The sequence below is a fragment of the Acomys russatus genome, chromosome 10, assembly GCF_903995435.1.
Source record: "Acomys russatus chromosome 10, mAcoRus1.1, whole genome shotgun sequence".
Classification (NCBI taxonomy): Eukaryota; Metazoa; Chordata; class Mammalia; order Rodentia; family Muridae; genus Acomys; species Acomys russatus.
In genome coordinates this window covers 48,689,416-48,707,790 of record NC_067146.1, presented here as the reverse complement: position 1 = coordinate 48,707,790, position 18,375 = coordinate 48,689,416, and the positions used below count along the sequence as shown (strand labels likewise).

General features: G+C 37.3%; 1 protein-coding gene and 1 non-coding gene across 6 annotated transcripts in view; one reads left to right on the top strand and one right to left on the bottom strand.

Annotated features, from left to right (window-relative positions):
• Magi2 (membrane associated guanylate kinase, WW and PDZ domain containing 2) overlaps positions 1 to 18,375 on the bottom strand; it is a 1,455,764-nt gene that overhangs the window by 661,091 nt on the left and 776,298 nt on the right. The window lies entirely within an intron of this gene.
• Positions 5,864 to 5,966, top strand: LOC127194960 (U6 spliceosomal RNA). Its single transcript, XR_007831337.1, has one exon. It is a non-coding gene; the product is annotated as a U6 spliceosomal RNA (small nuclear RNA).

Below are 18,375 nucleotides of genomic sequence, written 5' to 3'. Positions count from 1 at the left end.
TGGCTCCAAAAACAAAACAAAACAAAAATGGAGATACAGTGCTATTTTCACTCAGGGCTAGAAAGAGTGACCTGAAAGGACCAGACATGCCCTTTATTTTTGTGACACTTCCCGTAAGTAAGTTGTTTTTTAAACAAACTGATTACATTGTGAGGCCATGAAAAGTCCATGATCTTTTCATGGATGGATAAAAATCAGAACTGTTCAGTTTTCTTGGATATGTGTAATTTAATGCAATGAAGCAAGCAAGAGAATTGAAAATACAGTCTGGGAGACTGCAAGTGCCAGTTAGTGTAGGTTGACAAGAAAGGTTGAGGGCAAGAAGCAAGAAGGAAATAGACAGCTATTGGCTGAGATTATCTCTGACAAATACATCATATAACGGAGAAACAAAGGCTATAGGCATGACAGGTGTTCCACAGCTGGTTTTGGGCCAGACTCTACTTTCTGCAGGCGCCTGCACATAGAATGTGAACCTCCCTAAAGAATTCCACACTTCTTCTGTAGTTATAATAAATGTGAGGCCCCTCATGGATTATAAAGATATGAGTGGAAAATACCACAACTAATCAAATCAATAGGCTAACAATCATATTTTAACAATAATCATCAGTCTTGTTTTTCAAATGGCAAGAAAGTTTCATTAGAGGTGCAGAGCATGCTTATTTTGTGCCAAATGGGTTAGATGTTGCCTCCAAAATCTGACCAAAGTTGTATGCAAGCTGATGTACTGTCTTCATAAAAAGACAACAAAACAAACAAACAAAAAACAAAACAACAACAAAAAACAAACTGTCTCACAGGCAACTTTGGTCCTTTTGAACCAAATATAAGCTATCCCTCCATGTAAGAACATGACATGACACCAATTAGAAATTGTGAGTATATTGTTTCACCAATTTTAAGATACCAGTGACCTGCTAACTATTGTCAAGGGCAATGTCAATGTATTTCAATATCACCAGCACTACATATTCCTTAACAAGAAGTACACACAACACAAATAATAAAAAAAAATAAGAAAATAAAATGTAATATTCTTACAGAATCCCATTATGTATAAAGAATGAAACAATTTCTCCTCCAAATGATTCTAGGGTCCCAAAAGATATAAGGGCATTATAGGAACACATTTGAACTAACATAAAGCTAAATGAGCTCATAATAAGCTGTTTCGGCAAAGGCGAATGGGATAAGAGGAAAATAGAAAAGGAAGCAAACAACCCTGAAGACTAGAAGGCATAAGAATGGTAGCATTCTGCTGCCACTTTGCTGGTCATTCAGGTCTTTGAAGAAACCACCTCACACTCTAAGTCCTTGTTGCTCCTTTCATAAGAGTTGTTCTTTCATCTTGAAGAACCATCTTATTGGACAAGCCAGTGCTCAGAACTAATTATTTCTAAGACTATCTTTTTATAAAAGTGTGTATTGGTGTGACCAGTGTCTCCAAACACTAAGGAGAGAGATGTTGAAGGGAACATTGCAGAGTAATATTTATACAATGGAATACTACTCAGCTTTAAAAAACAAACAACAAAAGAAAATCAAAATCAAAATTGAAAACGAAAACAAAAACAAACAAACGAACAAAAATCAAGGAAATCTTGACATTTGCCGCCAGCAAATGAATGGAACTGGAAACAATCATCCTGAATGAGGTAACACAAACCCAGAAAGTCACTTACGGTATATACTCACTTATAAGCAGATATTAGCAACATAATGAGGATAGCCACACTACAATCCACAGATCTAAAGAAGCTAAATACCAAGGAGGACCCTAGGGAGGATGCTTAATTCACATTCAGAAGGGCAAACACCAAAGTGGTTGAAGAGAAGGAACAGGACAGGAGCCTACCATAGAGGTCCTCTGAAAGACTCCACCCAGCAGGGGATTGAAACAGACGTTGAGACTCACACACAAACTTTGGGGAGGAACACAGGGAGTCTTATAGAAGAGTTGGGGGATAGAAGGACCTGGAGGAGACAGGAGCTCCACAGGGAGACCAATGAAACTAAGAAACCCAGGCTGATTTATGGCGGGGGGAGACTGAAGCACCAACCAAGGACTATGCATGGTGAGGACCTAGACTCCCTACTCATATGTAGTTGATGGGCAGCACAGTGTCCTTGTGGATCCCCTAATATGGACAGTAGGGGCTACCTCTGACATGGAGTCTGGTGCACACTCATTGACCATGTCTCCATTGCGGGGTGGCCTTGCCAGGCCACAGAGGAAGAGAATAAAAGCAGTCCAGATGAGACTTGAGAAGCTGGTGTCAGATGATAGGGCAGGAATGCTCCCTCTTTCTGAGGACAAGAGGAGGGGTAGACGGAGGATGAGGGAGCGAGGTGGGACTGGGAGGAGGGAGGGGACTACAATTGGGATGGGAAAATGAATATATTAAAATTAAAAAGTCCAGTCCCCTTGAGCATCACAACAGAGTGTACCAGGTAAGCTTTGGTATGTTTTAAAATCCTGTGTTCTCACTTTTACAGAGGAGGGTTATCTCATTACAGATGTGATGTCATACCTGGTATCTATTGAGACCATGGCTCTGTAGTGAATGTGGATGTCACACTAAAGCTAGTAGCAATAATTTGACAGGGATATCACACTCAAGTTACTGTCAGTGCATCTTAATTTTTTTCTTTCTTTCTAAATACATTGAGGCATTTCTTAGAAAATATAAAAGCAGTTTAATTCAAAATTGAATGATCCATGTGGTATTCAAGGTAGGGGGCATAAATAAATGGTAGACTTTTATTCAATGATACAATTTTTCAATATTCAACAGAGCTCAGTTCAGTTAAATTTCTTCAATTTCCTCTTCTACTTTCCATTATTTCTCATTTTCCTCTTTTATTTAAAACTTAAAAGATTGACAGGACAATTTAAATCTACATGGAACTCTCAGAACTCTGTTTTGAAAATAACTTCATAAATCTTATCAATACTGGGGTTATAATGTTAAAATTATGTGGTAGGAATTATTTATCAGGTGTATATTTATCAGGCATATATGATTTATTATGTGCCTCCCTAAGTACATTTTACAATAAATCTATACTTTTATAGTAAAGATTTATATAAAATAATTATAAGTGCAGGTAGATGCTTTTCTGTAATTTATAGAAACATAACTTGTGTTCATAAATAAGTTTCAAAAGGCATAAGTTAAATGTTTTTAATATTCTCTCATTTTTAATTAAAAAAATTTTTAATGAAAGCATTAAGTAATTAGTAAGATATTTAAGAAAGGTAAGTAGATAGTTAAATAGAGCTTGATAGTTTCTTCATTAATGAAACTGTCATTGTCAACCATCTAGAAGGCCTAAGGCAGTGCATGGAAGGCATTGTGAGTGAGGTTAATGATTACAAAAGAAAGAATTTTTTTCTCTAGAATTAATGATTAATAGAGCTTCTCAATCAGAAAAAAATGACATGCTAACATTCAACACCTTCTATTTATCTGAAGGAGAAGTACGACACCTAGAGATATTAAATGACTTGCCTCTTGTTCACAGAAGTCACATGACAGTGATGCTGACCTATGAAGGACTGAGGCTTGCTGATCGCAATGCAGGCTCTCTACAGGATAGGTGAACAAAGAGAACGGGACAGTTGAAGTCCATTTTGTGAAAAATTATTTATTCTCCACATTCAATGTGTTTTTCACAGACCTTCTATTTATGTTTTTTAACATCACTATTTACAATAGTCTATTACTTAGAACTTCTTGAAATACCATCTACTTCTCAGAATATTATTAGCCTTGAATTTGCTAGTGCATGAAATGGGCTTTCCTTCTTTTATTGGTGACACACGATCCAATCCCCATTCTGATAGTTCCTCTTATTCCAAGATATTTTACTATTTGTATAATTCATCAGTAGGAGTATGTAGAATGATAAACGTGGCCCAGCATAGTCTTGGTTTATTTCTGTTGTCATACGCTGATTAATACAGCCTTGTCTTCCATGTTATTTTGATAATAAATTGTATGCCCTACATTCCTTGTAACATTTATTTGTGTGTGACTCTTATAGCCATGTAAGTTATAAATACTGAGGAAAGAACTATGAATATCATGAATGGGTCAATGGCTGTGATTTTTCAAGAATTTTATGTCATATAACATAATCTAATGTATTTTTTTCATAATAGCAATAATTGTAGTATTTACATATATTTTGTTGAGTAGATATACTGAATAGATTTTCAACCATTTTCCCAAAATGATTTCAGGTATACATAAAATGGCTGGGACATTTGAGTTATTTCTTATTATATTTTTGCAATTCATTAGTCTGAAATAGAGGGAACATCAGAAGAAACAATAAGGGAGTAACTTTATTGCACTTTCAGGAATGATCCCTCTGCTCTCCGAAACAAACATTCCAACTGAGCAATTTCTTTTCTACAATGATATAACCAATACATTGCAAAGGTAAGCTCTTTGACATTGGAGAACACTACTTCATTCTTTATTTTTATGCTTTCCTGGTAAATGCAGGCATGTTTAGACTACTCAGCACCCATAAGGAGTTGGGTCTACAGGGCCCTTAAGCCATGAAATTACACTTTTCAATGTTAGGTTGACCATGTCACCAACACTGTCCATCCTTGCACTTTGACCCTTGTCTTCTTTTTGTCTCTCTCCTCCCCCTGGAACAGGCAGGTATTCTACTTTCATTTGCTCTGTTCCTTTTACATGTTGACATCATAGCGTTACTACATTTACTATAACTGCAGACATGCCTAGCTGCCCAATTAGCCCCCTCTTCTAAGACCCAAATGCCATGTTCTTTTTAATCTGTGAATTCTCAGTATCTTGTCCAATAGAAAAGAGCCTGTTCACTGTGCTCCTAGTAACTATCTGTTAGATAAATGAATCGGTAATTCGGAAGTTAAAGATTATAGCAAAATGTTAATAACGTTTTGTACATAAACAGAAGTTCAGATCTTAAATGAACAAGGTTCTAAGCTAACAGTGACACAAAACACTGTGTACAGAATCTGCTCTACAGAGAGGTCCTTTGGATATGAAGTGCTCCTAATCACACAGTCATTCTGTGTAAGCGGAAGACAGTGATTTCCAAAGGGAAAACGCTGCTCTTGAGTTTATGCTTCTAAGAAGCAGACAGGAAGAAGCGCATGCAGTACTTTAAAGTGATGTAATGGGATCATTAAAGTCAAGGAAACACCGCCAGTGACAGGAGACTAGTGCCACAGAGAGAGCTTTCATTATAACGAACTCTCAGGAAGGTGGTTCATGGGTCCGTGCTAAGGTGGGTGAGTTCTCTGCATGCTACTGACCCCAGAAGCAATCATTTGAGCAATCAGCCCCTCAGCATCAACATAGCCAGGGTTGTTAGACAACCATTGAGAGAAATCAGTGAACTGTCACTCTCACATTACAGAACTCAAATCATAAGCAAAGAGAGAGAAGGAAAGTTTCTTCTACCTTCACGCATCACACAAATAGACATAAAATAAGGATGACTGTGAGAATTTGATTGTTGTTTCTACTCACAAGCTATCACTGGCCAGTCTCCTCTTAATGGCTGGTTCAGACTACCTGAAAATAATGAAGTGGTTACCACTCCCCAGGGCCTTTCAATGGTCAGGAGCCATTAATGTGGATAAATGCTTATGTATGTAATCTTCTGTGATATTAATTGAGTGTGCAGACCATTATTGAAATGAGGGATAGTACATTTCCATCATATTCTTTCTCATTAATTAAATGCTAGGATTCCTTGGGGAAGTATCCAAGAAGTATGGTCACTCTGAAGAGCAAAATAGGCTTTCCTGACCGGAGGCTTGTAAACGTAGGAGAAAAGATGCAACAGAAGATGATTGCTTCAGCAGCACATATACTAAAATTGAAATGTTACAGAGAAGATTAGGTTGACCCCTACACAAGGATGACATGCAAATTTGTGGAGCATTCCATATTCTTAAAACCCAGAGTAGCTAAAACAATCCTGTACAATAAAAGATCTTCTGGTGGAATCTCCATCCCTGATCTCAAGATGTACTTTAGAGCAATGATAATAAAAATAGCACGGAATTGGCATAGAAATATGCTGGTTGATCAATGGAATCAAATAGAAGACCCAGAAATAAACCCACTCCCTATGGACAGTTGATTTTTGACAAAGAAGCCAAGTTCATACAATGGAAAAATAATACTGTCTTCAACAAATGGTACTGGTCTAACTGGAGGTCTACATGTAAAAAAAAAAAAAAAAAAAGCAAATAGATCCATATATATCACCCTGAACAAAACTAAAGTCCAAGTGAATTAAAGGCCTCAACATAAAACTAGACACATTAAATCTGTTAGAAGTGCAGAAGAGCCTTGAACTCATTGGCACAGGAGACAACTTTATTAACAGAACACCAATAGCCCCGTCTCTAAGATCATCAATTAATATATGGGTTATCATGAAACTGAAAAGCTTCTTAAGGCAAGGGACATTGTCAACATAACATCTGATAGAGGGCTAATATCCAAAATACATAAAGAACTCAAGAAATTAAGCACCACAAAACGAAATTATCTAATTAAAAATGGGGTATGGAACTAAACAGAGAATTCTCAACAGAGGAATATCGAATGGCTGAGAAACACTTAAGGAAATGCTCAATGTCCTTAGTCATCAGGGAAATGCAAATCAAAATGACTCTGAGATTCTATCTTCCACCAATCAAAATGGCTAAGATCAAAACCTCATGTGACAGCACATGTTGTCAAGGATGTGGGGAAAGGGGAACACTCCTCCATTGCTGGTGGGAGTGCGAACTTGTACAACCACTTTGGAAATCAATCTGGTGCTATCTCAGGAAATTGGGAATAAATCTACCTCAAGACCTAGCCATACCACTTCTGGGCATATACCTTAAAGATGTTCCACCATATAACAAGGAAATTTCCTCAACTATGTTCATAGCAGCCTTGTTCATAATAGCAGAATCTGGAAACAACCTAGATATCCCTCAACTTAAGAATGGATAAAGAAACTGTTGTAAATTTAAACAATGGAATGCTAGTCAGCCATTAAAAACAAGGAAATCTTGGAATTTGCAGGCAAATGGATGGAACTAGAGACAATCTTCCTGGGTGAGGAAACCTACACTCAGAAAGACATGCATGACATATACTCACTTATAGTGGATAATAGGCCAACACCGATGTCCTCTGAGAATCTCCACCCAACAGAGTATTGGGACAGATATTGGAACACAATGCTGCACTCCAGATGGAGCTCTGAGTGTTGTATGGAAGAATGATGGGGCGGGGGGGGGGGGGGGGGGGGTGGAAGATGGTAGAACCCAGAGCCTTCAAGAGACCCACAAGAAGATTATCAAAGCAGGTGAATCTGGACCCAGGGGAGCCTGATCAACTGTTGCACCAACCAAGGACAATGCATGCAGTAAACCTAGACCTCCTGCTCAGATCTAGCCAATGGACAGCTCATTCTCCATGGTTGTGGGGAGAGTGGGGACTGCTTCTGACATGAACTCTGGTGTCCCTGATTTGATCACTTCCACTTGTTTGGGAGGCCTGGAGGGCACACAGAGGAATGGGAAGCTGACCTGATAGGCTGTGGTCCTATGGTTGGGGAAGTAATCTCTTTCTGTCAGAGGACTAAGGGAGGGGAGGGAGGGGAGTAATGTGGGAATGGTAGGGAAGGTGTCAACAGGAAGATACAAGAGATAGCATAACAATCAGGATGTAATCTAAACAAAAAAATTTTTAAAAAAAAGAAGCAATAGAAGAAATCCAGTGATTGAAGGATTGGGAGAGGGGGATGCTAATTAGTCCCTCAAAATTTGTATATCAGAGTAGAAAGGGCCATTTGATGATACTATCTTATCCATTTTCTGTACCTAGACAGGGTTATATTTATTTAAATGTTCTCTGTGCCTGGGCTTGGAAAACATTCATAATCATAGTATTCTTTGCAGAACCGACCTAAATCCCTCTTAACCCAGTAGGGATTCATTTTCCCCGTGTTCTACAGAAGAGCAAGCCTTCCACCTCCTGCATAAGTATCTGAGACACTTGTTTAATAAGTCTCAAGTCTGAAGAAGGCTTGAGAAGAGTAAAATAAACCCTAAGCTCAATTGACCTCCATTCAGGTCAGTGTTTGAAGTGTGTTCTTCCAGAACCTCACACTGACAAGCTATGGAGGAAGGTATGGAACTTTGTATAATTATCTCATTGGAGGTTCCATTAACATCTGGACATAAGCTTCATTGTTGACAGAATTGCAGGACAAATAGAATTCCTATCTCTCTCCCAAACTGCAGATATTAATGTTAGTCACATTCATTTGCCAGCCCCACCTGCAGTAACAAGAAATATACTCTCCCTTTGCATATTTCCAAGCACCCCACAATGAAGTGAAATTGCTTTTATCTGACACCAAAAACTCATAGTATTACACTGATGAAGCTGGAATCTGAGAGTTTATAGATGCCTGGAGGTGGTGGCAATGAGTCAATATTGTTACCTTTTCAGGATGTTTGTGGTTTTCCTTTACATTCTAGGCCTGAGACCATTGTAGAGAAAAAAAATTGTAGTAATATCCCCACTGCTTGCTCATTATTGACCAACAGATTTTTTTTTCAGGTCCTACATTACATAACTCTATTCAGTTTAGACTCAGAAAACTCATTTTAAATAGGAAGAAAACAAGGATGAAAGAGATCAGTTAAGCTCTTCAAAGCCCCCCATATGAGAACTGGTAGGAACAAATCAACAACTTCTCCTTCAACAGCAATTGCTACTTTCAAATTTTCTATCTGCAATATATGTTTTCATCTAAAGATAGTTGGGTTTTGTGGGGTTTTTTTTGTAGTCCTATGAGTAAGAAGGCAGCCTGTCTAAAGACAACAGCAAATATGACTTGTTATTAGAAACATAAAGAAAATTACCTAGAAACTTAACAAAAGGAGAGGAGGGGATAGCTGAGGAAATAGATATAAGATCAGTAGAGATTTAGCTCAGCATGACAGGACATGCCTGTAATTCCACCACTTAGGAGGCAAAAATATAGTTTGGCGGAAGAAGAAGAAGAAGAAGAAGAAGAAGAAGAAGAAGAAGAAGAAGAAGAAGAAGAAGAAGAAGAAGAAGGAGAAACAAAATAAAATTAACAAAAGCAGAATTCTTCTACATGCATTTCATGGAAAATCTTGAAGCAATGAGAGTACTGACATCTTTTTTGAAAAACTAAAAATGTATAAAGCCACAAGCTATAAGACAAAGATGGGAATATGATCCTGGTATTTTCCCCGCAAGGTAAGTGTCAAAACAAAAACACAATAAGATTAAGTGAATGTTTTCAAAAACCTCATAATCATCATTTCTTTTACTATGACGTAAGAGATAACATCAGATTCATAATGTGAAATTATTATTAATTCTAATATGCAGGTATGAAAAACACTACTTTTAGAGTCTATTTTGCTATACTCATGGAAATAAAGTTTTGAAGTCAACCTATGGAAAACAAACAAACAAAGAACAAAAACTGTTCACGTTTTAGGCATATCAACATAAAATGTTTAAACTCTCTTTCAGGAAAAATTTGGGCTCTTAACATTCTTTATGGATGAGCTGTTACAAGTGGATTTTATTCTTTTAGATGTATTAAAACCAAAGGAAGAAGAAAAAAGTCATGTAGGTTTTCTTCACTTAGATTTAGTTCTATTATATAGATAATGCTGTACTATTTCTTACTCTGTAATGCTGCTTATAGAGAGAAAAACAGTATGCAGATTACTTTGAGAACTGGGGAAATCTAGCTTGAAAAAAATGCAGAAACGAACTTATGGAAGAAAACATGGCGAGTCAGTATAACACATGTGGCTAGATAAGAGCTCAGGAGAAAGACAATGGTGACAAAGCTGGTTGTGAAGGACTTGGATTCAGTCTGGCACTCCTACAGTGAAGAGTCCCACAGAACGGCTGTGAGAAAGCAGCTACTGAGGGAGATCGAGTCTGTGATGAAGGCATTGCCAATGAAGAACGTCCCACTGTGATGTTATTGTAATAATGCTCCAGTAGAACATCAGAAGAGAAGGAGTTGCCAGAAACAGGAATGCGCAGAGCATTCCATAAGAAGCAGCATACTCAGTGCCATGAAGGGCAGAACAAGAGAGCTTTTAGGAAAAGATGCCAAAGGTAGACTATAACGGGGTATAGGGAAAGGTCAATGAAATTGCAAGTGAAGGAGTCACTGACTGGGGCATCTTTTAAAGGCTTTTAGGGGGTGGAGTTAGCAAATAAATAGAATTTTAGATCACTGCCCCATCTACCTGTGTTTCCTGATACTCCTTTTATGAACTTTCTGAAATCTATAAGCATGGAGTCTTCTACACGTAAAATGCTATCCTTGAACTATCCGCTTTGGTTATTCCTGGTTTGTGACCATAAGAAACAACTATCTTGTCTCTTCATGAAGTCATTCATCCAATTTGCTTCTGTCTATTATTCCAAAAACGATATCCTCTGTGGGCTGTTACTGAATATAAATATTTTATTCCCCTCGACAGAAAATATTATGCTGTGATTTTAAAACTAATGCATCAGCTCATAAAACAACAGCTACTGCTTAGCTCTTGTTCTGGAGGAAAAAAAAACTACAAAAACTTTTTATAGTCTTTAAGAGCTAAACCTACTGACATTTTTAAATGCTCAATAATGAGTCTTTCTTAATGCTTCAGTGGAAGGGGAAGAGTTCAGTGCTCAGAGTCCTCTGGTCATAGAGGAGTTCACTTTTAATATCTTTCATAACAGAGGCTCTTCCTGTAAGCCCAGAACAGCACTTATGGAATGGGAATCTATGACGTCATACTTGAAACACTAAGCATTGGCTCAAGACTAAATATATAGATTCAAATGTTTACTTATTTACCAATATATCATATCATTCTGTGAATGTAGCTTAAGGCTGGGGAGATGGATCAGTGGTGTAGAGTAGTTCATGCTTTTGCCAAGGACCTGGGTTTGCTTCCTAGTACCCACATGTTAGACCTCGGCCATCCTTAACTCGAGTTCCAAGAGAACCAAAGCTCTCTTTTGCTTCCATGGTGGGTATCAGAAAGACATAAACAAAATAATCCTACATGTAAATAAATAAATCTTAAAATTTTTAAAATAGTATGCATTTATCATTTTAATGCCTCTAGGAAAATATTTAAGGAGAGAATCATTCATGCCTTTCAGGTAGGCATAACAGTTACGATGCCTCAGCCAACTCCCCATTTAGAATGGATAAACCTCAAGTACAGACCAGTGATTTATTTGGGTGCAAGCAGTTTTCTCGTACGATCAGATGAAAAGCAACTCCCCAGGCTCAGACACAGAGTTCTTTCAGAATCACTGGAGTTTTACTGTTTCATTTAGATACCACTGTCTACTCAAAAACCAGACAGAACACATTGTGTTTGTTAAAGACAAAATTCAAAACACTTTAAGGATTTTTTTGTTCATGTTTATTTCTCTATTATGAGAAGTGCTGAGCCAAAAAATAGAACAAAAATAAAAGGGAGGTTTATGAACAAAATTCAGCTTTCTAGCTGCTTTCCGGAAGAAAGACATTTCTAAACCGTTGACAATCTAGCTGTGTCATGTCCTGTATCATCAGTACTTAACATGCATACTCTACACATGTAGAGTGTGGAAGCACTGTGCTTTGGTCAGACAATACAACTTTAGAATGATGGCAATTAAGATGCGAGAAACAGTAGATAAGCTACGTAAACAAAAGCCATTACTTCAATATTATACTTTTTTTACACACAGGAGAGGCTATTGTGTCACACAGATGTAAATTGTCATAACAAGCTTTCTCCTTGGTAAGATTGTATAGCAGGACTGACTCAATATCTAAAGCAATATATCTGTGATAAGAATAGTTCATCTGAGTCCCAAATGTTTCTGCAGAGGAGTGATTTTGCAATGACTTTGTGTGACACCTGTCTTTAATATGTCCCTACGCTTTTGAACCAAAAGGAAATTTAGTGCCCCCTTTAAAGTTGAGCCTCATATCATTTATTCCTAAAGGAATCTAAGGTTGTCACCCTAAGATCTGTCCTTTTTACTAATGAGAATAATTGATTTTTGTCCCCGTGTATTTGGGATCATTCTCGTATGTCCCTGAAGTTTCTTTGTTTCCTTCAGGCTGAACATGTCAGAATCACCCTCTCTGAAAAAACTTGTTTTCTTAAACATTTCCTCACATTTCCTCCTTGGATGTCCCTTCAATTTGTCATTGTCATTTTATAAAGCCCGGTGAATGGAATCCCCTGGAAGGTGTTTTAGTGGCAACCAGTGAAGCACAAGAACAGATGTTTTTGAACTGTTCTGGTATTTTTGTAACAACCAAGAGGACATACACACAGCTCTTCTTGAATGAAAAGCTGTAGTATATCTAGCTCAGTAAGCAGTGTATGATCAACAAAAGTTGTTGTTAATGGTATGGCTGTAGAAACAGAGGACACCAAAAATGACCTAGATTTTTCTGATCTTCCATCTTCCTTCAGCCTCCGATGTCCTGGATACAGGTGTGTATCACTACCCTTGTGCTAACTGGTAGCTGAGAGGGAAACATGATTACCATTATTATACTGATTCCCTGGTGTAAACTGAGTGCAAAGTTTTTCTTTGGCTATTTCTCTGACTGATTAAAACTAAATTTTTCCTATCTTCTTTAGAATTGATCCCAAGAATGTCATGACATTGAAAAGGACATGCAATTTTTAATTTAAAAAATAAAAATTTAATCCATTGCAGACCAAACCAACCAAAATAAAAAATTCCAAAAACCAAACTTAGATTCTTAACTCATTTTTCTTCTCTCTTTATTTTATTTCATTAAAAGAAAACAAACAAACAAATCACACAACAGCAACAAAAAAAACCCAATACTTTTTGTGAAGTTTTGCTTCTGTTCACTTGGTGGCTGACTAAAAGATATTCACTCCCATGACCTTTTGCTCTGAGAAATCCAAATGACTCCTGATATGTGCTTATCCACATATTTTCAAACATTTCTCTTTATACCTCTTTCTATGGCTACCTTCCAATTAGCCCTTCCTTGAGATTATCAAAGGGTCTACCTGTGCAATTCATGTGCTTGTACCAATCTGACAGTGCTAAATAATTTATTCCATGTGTTGCCATCAAAGGCTCCCTATCCTGTTATAGCTCGCAGCTTCCCAGAAAAAAATAATATATAAAGAATCATACATGGAATCATATCTGATGACTGAATGTATCTATGTCTCTATATTCAATATACCATGTTCTAATCTTAGAGTACAGTGCTCAAGATACTCTTAAATTGGGACATGCTTCTGAAAAAGAGAAAATTTAGATACCTTCAAATTATAGCATATCTAGGACCATAATAAAGGTATGAAATTAGCTTAATTCTTTGTAACTCAAGAAAGTAGAATGCACTGAAAGCAACCCCATTTTACTTTAGAATGTCATGTGTAGAGGTAAAAAGTAGCTGCTTGTGTAGGAAGATGTTGCAAGTTCTCTGTCAGTACCAGCACTGGAGAGTGTTTGTGAGATTGTATTGTATAGACATGACACTAAACCGAGGGACATTGTTGTTACTCAGTCCTGCTGTTGTTGCTAGAGTACTTTAAACACATTCTTCATAGTAATTCCTTACCTACACCTGAGAGTAGTGGTTCTCAAACTGTGGGTCGTGACCCCTTTATCTGTATCTCCAACAGTATACACATGTTAAGGTTCAAGACAGTAGAAAACTTACAGTGATGAAGCATCAAAAAATAAAAGAATAATTTGAGGTGAAGCAAGATGGCAATGCTGACCATACACTACAGGGTAGCAGTAACTGCACAGTGACTGAAGGATCAAACTGACAGCTCCAAAACACCAGTACTGGTGATTCCCAGGTAAAGGGGGACAACATCGTGTGGAACACAGTTGGGTCTAGACCCAGGACACCCAGTTAATCCACAGAAAACTGCCTGGATCCCAGTACATGTTCTCACAGTTTCTAATGTCTAGCCATACACTGGGGCTCAGCACACAGTGCTCAGTATGCCAGACTGATCTGTGGGCCACAAAAAACAAACAAACAAACAAAAAAACAGTGCCTGGGTCTCCCAGCTGAGTATAAGTAGACCTGAACGTAGGTCACTCAGCTAATGAATGGAACGTTTCTTGGTCCACGCAGACTTTGACATGGTCTCCAGAGTCTAATTAAATGCCTGCCTGCATACAACACCTCCTTCTGTGTCTCAGACTGAATTGTGGGCCATAAAACACTAGTGTCTGGGTCTCCCATCCCAGAGGAGTCCTCATAGCATAGAACATAGTGAATCTGATGTCAGGTCACTTAGTTAATCTACGGAAAATTTCTGGGACCACACAGGCACAAGCATGGTCTCCAGGGTCTAGAAACATGCCTGCCTATGCCCAGCACCTGCACTCGTTCTGTGTCTCAGACTTAACTCTGGGCTACAAAACACCAGTGTGTGAGTCTCCCTTCTGAGAGTAGACACAACGGTGTGGAACACAGGTAGATCTGACCTCAGGTAAAGTGGCTTATCTACAGAAGGGTTTCCTAACACCCCCCCGCACTCCCCCTAGGGGCCTATAGCCACTCACCTAGGAGCTGCTCTCAACAGCCAGGGTGAAGGACACCAGAAACTAACACACAACACCAGACACAGCCAGTTGGCTAAAAGCCAGCAGAAAAAATACAAACAACAAAAGCCAAGGTAATATGGCATCTCCAGAACCCAGTTATGCCAAAGCAATCAAGTCTGGAAGTCTAATACAACTGAAACACAAGAAAATGCATATCAAATATTCTGATTTGAAGTTGATAATGGGAGAAACAGATAAGATTCATAAAGAAATATGAGAAAATGGAGTCCAACAGATTGAGGCCCTTACTGAGGCTATGACAGAGGCCTATAGATAGGAAATGAATAAATCACAGGATGAAATTCAGGAAATACAAACAATCCGGTGAAGAAAATCAATAAAAGAGTTGCATACCAGAATATTAAAATGGAAACAATAATAAATGCACAAACTGAGGAAGCCCTCAAAAGAGAGAACTTAAAGAGAAAACAGGAACCACAGAGCAAGCATCATGAACAGAATACAAGAGATAGAGGAAAGAATTTCAGGTATAGAAGATAACAATGGAAAAATTTGATGCCACCATCAAAGAATATGTTAAATCTAAAAAATTCCTGACACAAAACATCCAAGAAATCAAGGACACCATGAAATGATGAATATAAGAACTGTAGGAATGGAATAAAGAGAAGATGTCTGGCTCCAAGACCAAGAAAATATTTTCAACAAAAGCATAGAAGAAAACTTCCCCAAGTTAAAGAAAGATATGTGTATAAACATACAAGAGGCCCACAGAACACCAAATAGAGTAGAACACAAAAGAAAATCCTCCAACCACATAATAATAAAAACACTAAATGTACAGAACAAAGAAAAATATTAAAAGCACAAGAGAAAAAGACAAGAAACATACAAGGACAAATCTATCAGAAACACAACACGATTTTCTACCTCCCACCACCACAATTTTCAGCAGAAATCATAAAAGCTAGAAGGGCCTCCACATATGTCTTGCAAATCCTAAAAGACCACAGAAGCCAGGCCAGACTATTATACCCAGCAAAACTTTCAATGACCACTGATGGAGAAAACAAGACATTCCATGACAAAAACAAATTAAAACAGTACCTATCCACAAATCCAGCCCTAGAGAAGATACTGGAAGGAATACACCAAGGAAATCAGGGGAAACAAATAAGTTCACTTTAGCAAAACAAAAATGAGACAAGCACACAAACATACCACTAGTATAACCAACATCAAAATAAAAGGACATAACAGTCATTGTTCATTAATCTCTCTCAACTCTCCAATAAAAAGACACAGAGTAAAAGAAAGGATGCATAAACAGAACCCAACATTCTGTTGCATACAAGAAATATACCTCAGCCACAAAGATAGACATTACCTTAGATCAAAGGGCTGAAAGAAGGTCTTCCAAGCAAACGGATACAAGAAGTAAACAGAAGTAGCCATTGTAATATCTAATAAAACAGATTTTTAATCAAAATTAATCAAAAGAAATGAGGAAGGACACGTCATACTCATCAAAATTCAACCGAGGTGACACTGCAATTCTGAACATTTATATTTCAAATACAAGGGTACCCACATTTGTAAAAGAAATATTAATAAAGCTTAAACCACACATCAATACCCACAGACTAATAGTGGGAGTCTTCAACCCACTGTCCTCCAAAGGATAGACCAATAAAACAGAAGTTAAACCAAAAAATAATGAAACTAACAAATATCAAAAATCAAATGGACATAACAGATAGCTACAGAAATTTTCACAGAAAAACAAAAGAATATACCTTCTTCTGAGCACCTCATAGAACTGTCTGCAAAATTGACCATATAGTCTGTCACAAAGCAAACCTCAACAAATAGAAGAAGACTGAAATACCTTGTGTCCTATCAGATCACCATGGACTAAAGCTAGACCTCAACAATAACAGAAATAATAAAAAACCTGCACACATGAAAACTGAACAATTTTCTACTCACTAACAATGGAGTCAGGGAAGAAAGAAAGAAAGAAATTGGAACTTCTTAAAATTTAATGAAAATGAAGGCACAACATATCCAAATTTGAGGGGCACAATAAAAGCCTTGCTAACAGGAAAGTTCTTAGCACTAAGCGTCTTCATAAAGAGATTGGAAACATTTCCTACAAGGAAGCTTGCAACACACTTGGACATGCTAGGGAAAACAAGAAGCAGACACACCCAAGAGGAGTAAGTGGGTGGAAATAATTTAACTCAGGTTTGAAATCAATAAATTAGGTACAAAGAATAATTCAAAGAATTGATGAACACAAGAGTTGGTTCTTAGAGAAAAATCAATAAGCTAAGCAAACCCTTGGCCAAACTAAGTAAAAGGCAGAGAGAAACTACCCAAATAAATAAAATCAGAAATGAAAAGTGAGATATAATAATAGACATCAATGAACTACAAAGGATAATTAGTTCTTTCTTCGAAAGCCTATACCCCACAAAATTTGAAAATCCAAATGGAATGAACAATTTTCTTGATAGATTCCACTTACCAAAGATGAATCAAGATCAGGTAAACAAATTAGATAGTTCTATATCTCCTAAGGAGATAGAACCAGTTATCAAAAGTCTCAAAATAAAAAGCAACCCAGGGACAGATGGTTTCAGTGCAAAATGCTACCAGAGCTTGAAAGAAGAGCTAATACCAATACTCTTCAAACTCTTCCACAAAAACAGAAATGGAAGGAACATAACCAAACTCATTCTATGAGGCCAAAGTCACCTTGATACCTGGACCACACAAAGAACAAACAAAGAAAGAGAATTTCAGACGAATTTCTTATAAACATTGATGAAAAATAATAAATACTCGCAAACAAAATCCAAGAACACACCAAAAATATCATTCACCCTGACCAACCATGTTTCATCCCAGGCATTCATGGTTGGTTAAATATATGGAAATCCACAAATGTAATACTCTATATAAAGCAACAGAAAAAAAAAACACATAATCATCTCCATAGATGCTGAAAAACCATTTGACAAAATCCAACACCAGCTCATGTCTTTTTTAAAATTCTTGGAAAGAACAGAGATAGAAGGCAAATACCTTAACATAATAAAAGCTATATACAGCAAGCCAATAGGAAACATTAAATAACATGGAGAGAAACTCAAAGAAATTCCAGTAAAATCAGAGACTATACAAGGCTGCCCACTCTCTCCATATGTCTTCAATATAGTACTTGATGTTCTAGCGAGAGCAATAAGTCTACAAAAAGAGATCAAGGGGATCCACATCAGAAATTAAGAAGTCAAAGTACTGTAATTGCAGAAGATAGGACAGTGTACATAAATGATCCCCAATATTCCACCAGAGAGCACCTACAGCTGATAGTTTCAGCAAAATAGCCTGATACAAGATTAATTTTTTTAAAAAATCAGTAGCTCTCTTATATACAAATGACAAATGGGCTGAGATATAAATTGGGAAAACTACGCCCTTCACAATAGCCACAAATAATATAAAATATCATGCTATAACTCTAAGAAAATGAATGACTTATTATGAAAAAAGGCTTCATGTCTCTGAAGAAAGAAATTGAAGAAGACATCAGAAGATGGAAAGATCTCCGAGGCTCATGGATTGAGAGGACCAATACAGTAAAAATGGCCATTTTACCAAAAGCAATCTACAGATTCGAAGAAATCCCTATCAAAATCCC